This window comes from Mastomys coucha, unplaced genomic scaffold (genome assembly GCF_008632895.1).
Source record: "Mastomys coucha isolate ucsf_1 unplaced genomic scaffold, UCSF_Mcou_1 pScaffold9, whole genome shotgun sequence".
NCBI lineage: Eukaryota > Metazoa > Chordata > Mammalia > Rodentia > Muridae > Mastomys > Mastomys coucha.
In genome coordinates this window covers 32,512,158-32,516,948 of record NW_022196915.1, presented here as the reverse complement: position 1 = coordinate 32,516,948, position 4,791 = coordinate 32,512,158, and the positions used below count along the sequence as shown (strand labels likewise).

Below are 4,791 nucleotides of genomic sequence, written 5' to 3'. Positions count from 1 at the left end.
TAGAAGAAGCAAGAAAGTAATCTTTCAACAAACCCACACAAACCTAATTCTACCTCTTACAACAAAAATAACAGGAAGTAACAATTACTTTTTCTTAGTATCTTAATATGATAATTAATATTACCAACATATCCTAATCAATTGAAATCCAAAAATATGAACCATTAGAAATTTATTGACTATCATCCAATGGTCTCTCTAATTTGGTAATTGGAGAAATGGTCCAATATTATACATTCCATCTACACTTTCAGCTTGTTTGTTCATAACAGTGTCTTGCTGTGTACAACATAATGGTCTTAAGATCTTGCTTTTTCTATCTCAGCCTCTCTATTAGTAGTATTGTTTATTTCATGTTTTTACACTATACTATGGTTTTCAGAACAGCTTACATATTTTAAAAGTATTTATATACCCAAAAAAATGTAGACAATTAAATTGTGAGGGGGGGTTGTAAGAGAACAACAAAGAGAAAGACTAAATGCTTTGCTTGATGTTTGTAACTCTTGTATCAAGTTACCACAGTAAGAGCCAAGATTTTGAACTCTACTAAATACAAAACAAACAAACAGAAACACTTTATATATTTATGTTCATTTAAGAAAATACTAGTAGTGATGTATTATTTTGAAGTATACAATTAATATGTTTGGAGTTATTTAAAATTTATATTGAGAAAAACATATGTATTTTCAGTATTGCTGTAGACAAGCATCTACATAAGACTGTTAAATTGATTGTTGTTTTATATCAAACAACTTTTATAATACTTATTTTTATTGTTATAATATTTTATAAATTTTAAGGAATATGACAAAAAATATATTATAAGTACTGAAGGGGGAGTCTCTGGGAGGAATTGGGGTACAAAAGGGAAACAAGAATGTGATTTAATTCTATTTACTTAAAATATGTTTTTAAATGTTAACAAATTCAGGTAAATTGAAATCATGTAACTTTTCTCATTATAATGCAATAAAACTTAAAAAAAAAAACAAAAAAAATTTTAAAAAGATATATTTTTGCTGATTCTCCTCCCCTATCCCTCTGTTCCCCCAATACCTCCCACACATTTCCCAATGGACTCTTTTCTCCTTTTCTGTCACACAGGTCCTATTGTCCTTCCCCTATTTCCTCAACACTACTTCATTTCTTGTGTCCTCTCTCCAGTCTCATGTTCTCCATCTATAATCACATCCACTTGTATACACTTACATAAGCTGAGATCAACATATGAGAAAGAATGTGTGATTTTTATCTTTGAGAGTATTAACTAACTTGATTAATATCCCTTCCAGTTTTATCTATTTTCCTGAAAATGTCAATAACATTTCTTTACAGCTGATTAAGATTGGATTGTGCATTTATTCAGTTTCGTTACACATTCATCTTTTGGTGGACATCCTAGGCTGGTTCCACCTCCTTGCCCTTGTGGGTAGTGTGGAAATAAGCACAAATATGCAGGTATCAACATGTTATTATGTGCAGTCCTTTAGCCAGATGCCCAGAAGTGGTATACCTGAGTCATACAGTAGTTCTAGCTTTAATAGTTTGAGGAAACCTTCATAGTAACTTTCATAGTGGCTGCCTAGTTTCTACTCTCAATAGCAGTGAATAAGTGTTCCTCTTTCTCAACACATCTGCCAACATCTGGTTTTGTCTATTTTCGTAATGACAGTCTTTAGGATGATATTCTCTAAAATTCTCAGTAGCTTTTAGATCCTTTCTTAGAAGTTCTTGGACTCTCTCAAGACTACACATAACTGAGAATTTTAAACTGGCTGACCTCAGTAACTCAATCTATGAAAGACAGCTGAAATATCATTCAGTTGAATTCCGCTAGTTGAGAATGTAATGATACCTGGACTGAAATTTATCTTTGTCCTGAGGATGGAAATTCCCTAAGCAAATAAATGCTATGTAAGCAGGGTGGTACAGTTTCATATGGACTAAAAAAAATAATTTTGTCTAAGAATAGTATTATACAATGTACTTGAATATATACTCTATGAAAATGTCTTATATATTCATTAAAACAGACTTAGTAACATTTCTACTTAAAGAATGTGTTAAGAATTGATCTAATTTCTATAGGGACTCGAGAAGATTGCATTGATATTTTTCAATGGAAATGTAGATTTGACTTCACTTTTCTAAAGCATTGGAAAAATGGTATGTTTGTCATTCATCTCACATCTAACCACAGAGGAAAAGCCAAGATCTTAGAATAGATTCATTTCCTATCATAACTGTTTGAATGTGTCTCCCAAGACTAATGTTTTAGAAAATCAATCCAAATTAAAAACCACAATAGAAGATAGGGCTTAATAATGATGACGGGTCATAAGGCTACTGATCTCAGGGGTAGATATATGTCATCATTACAAAGAATAGTTTATTACAATAGCAAAGCCTGACCTCTGTTGGTCTCTTGCCTGCTTTGTGTAGACTCTTATCTGTCTACCTTCTACAATGGAATAACAGCAGGAAAGCCCTTACTAGATTTGGGAGCCTTGATATTGGGTTTTGCAAGGGCTTCTATGCTGTGATAAACTGTGATCAAAAGGAACTTGTGGAGGAAAGGATTTATTTCAGCTTATAATTTTCAAGTCACGCCCCACAACAGAGGGAGGTCAGGGAAGAAACTCAAGGCAGGGACCTAAAGGCAGAGACTGAAACAGAGGCCATCGAGGCATGAAGCTTGCTGGCTTGCATCCCATGGTTTATTGACTACTCCTGGCTGTCAACTTGATTATATCTGGAGTGAACTACAATCCAGAATTGGAGGGCTCACCTCTGATCTAGATCTTGAGGCTAGAAGACACAAGTTTCTGACCTGGATCTTGGCATGACTGAATTCAAGACCAGCCTGGGACAAAGCAAGTCCCAGATCCAGACGTGGTGGTATACACCTTTAATCTGGGCTACACCTTCTGCTGGAGACCTACATAAGGACATTGCAAGAAGGAAGATTTGCTCTTCTTTGCCTGCTTGCGTTTAGTTGCTAGCACATCTATTGGAACCTACATTTACAGAAGACCAGCTGAAACAACTAGCCTCATGGGACTGAGCAACTATTAGATTCTTGGACTTCTCATTCACAGCTGCCCATTGTTGGGTTAGGTGGACTACAGACTGTAAATCCTCACAATAAATTCTCTCAATATAAAGAGACATTCCATAAGTTGTGTGACTCTAGAGAACCCTGACTAACACATATGGCCTGCTCAGCCTGCTTTCTTAGAGTACCCAGACCTCAGGGATGGCACCACCCACAGTGGAATGGGCCTTCTTAAACAATCATCAATCAAGAAAATAACCCATAGGCTTACCTACAAGCCAATCTTGTAGGGGAACTTTCTCAGTTGAAGTTTCTCTTGGTAGATGCCTCTAGTCTGTGTGAAAAAATAAAATAAAACAGGGCAGCAGGACACCTTCATAGCCTCTAGTTCTATAGAAAAAAAAGGAAAAAAGTTCTCTATTATTTAAATATTACTCAGTCTTAGAAAATCTGTGGCAGAAGAAAATGCAATGAAAATAAATAGATAAAAATTAGATATTATTAAGTCAATAGTACTAGAAGGTTCAAGCATTCTTGGCAACTATTTGAGATCAGTGAACCCTTTCATTTTACTTTAGATTATACTATGAGGATATTCCATGAGGGTCCTAACCCCAACAGGTATCACAAGGCAGGATGCAGGACAAAACAGGTTCAGACACTGTCAGGGGTAGACCCAGAATCAACAGTGCATGACAAACAGGAAGCAACAGGACATCAGTCCTAATGAGGGTAGGACAATAGCATGTTTGGGTCAAATAGCGTCAAACCCAATGTACAAAGCTAGAATCAAATGGCTTTCATTCTGTACTCAGTCTTTCTATTTAGCAGGTCCCAGAACAAAGAGCAAAAGAGAGTTAGGGACTTGCACAAGAAGACTCGATTCAAGCCAAGACTAAAATGGACTTCTCCTGCCTCCCAGTCCTGTGCCCTTCAGCTGTGTTCTAGCATTTATACCACCAGCAGAGCAGATAATCTCCCAAATACACCCAAAGATGTGTCACTGACGCAGATCTGTAAAGTTAAATAGGAAAAACTTGTTCATATCTAGTTCAAAAAAGCCTAAACCTCATGCTTTACATAATATTATTTGATTCTTCCTTATGCCAGGTGTCAGACTTAATTTCCCTTTATGATCTCCTCCAAGAATTTTACTCTAAAACAGTCACTATGCTACCACATGGCTAAAATATGTAAAGAAACTTAACTCCCTTGATTCGGATGGTAAGTAGGCTAGCAGGCTGCTATGGGAGAGCACTGCTCAAGAAGCCAAGCCAAGTGTTTATATAAGTGGGCAGATACATAACGCTGCCAGAGAACAGAGCTGTTCTGCCACATCTTGGGGAACCCAGAGGACCCAGGAAAAGAACAAATACTGTTGTTCCCTGTCCAGAGTCTTATTAACATTCTGTGTACAAAATGGTAAGGAGTGGGTTCCAAAAGAGAACAGCAGACCTAACTATAAAATTTCTTACAATTATGAGAAATATGTTTTTCTTCTCTTTTTCCTAAATTCTAAAGCTTCTTATATTTCCTAGAGCCTTGACGAGATGTGGGCACTCAAACTGGTATTAAGGATCAATAACTCAAGTTAGATGCCAATGTAGCAGACTCTAGGAAAACTTGGAAGATACTTTTCAATACCTCAGCACCATCACCACCCCTACCACCACTACTACCACCACCACCACCTCTACCACCACCACCACCATCCCTACCACCACCATCCC

The 4,791-nt window shown here is 36.6% G+C and overlaps 1 long non-coding RNA gene across 5 annotated transcripts in view; it reads right to left on the bottom strand.

Annotated features, from left to right (window-relative positions):
- Window positions 1-4,791, bottom strand: part of LOC116085059 — a 122,943-nt gene that overhangs the window by 90,846 nt on the left and 27,306 nt on the right. For 4 of the 5 annotated variants that reach the window (XR_004116386.1, XR_004116388.1, XR_004116387.1 and 1 more), the window contains one exon: window positions 3,333-3,451. This is a non-coding gene — a long non-coding RNA (uncharacterized LOC116085059). The remainder of the gene's footprint in view (window positions 1-3,332; window positions 3,452-4,791) is intronic. The other variant, XR_004116391.1, reaches the window with a different exon arrangement.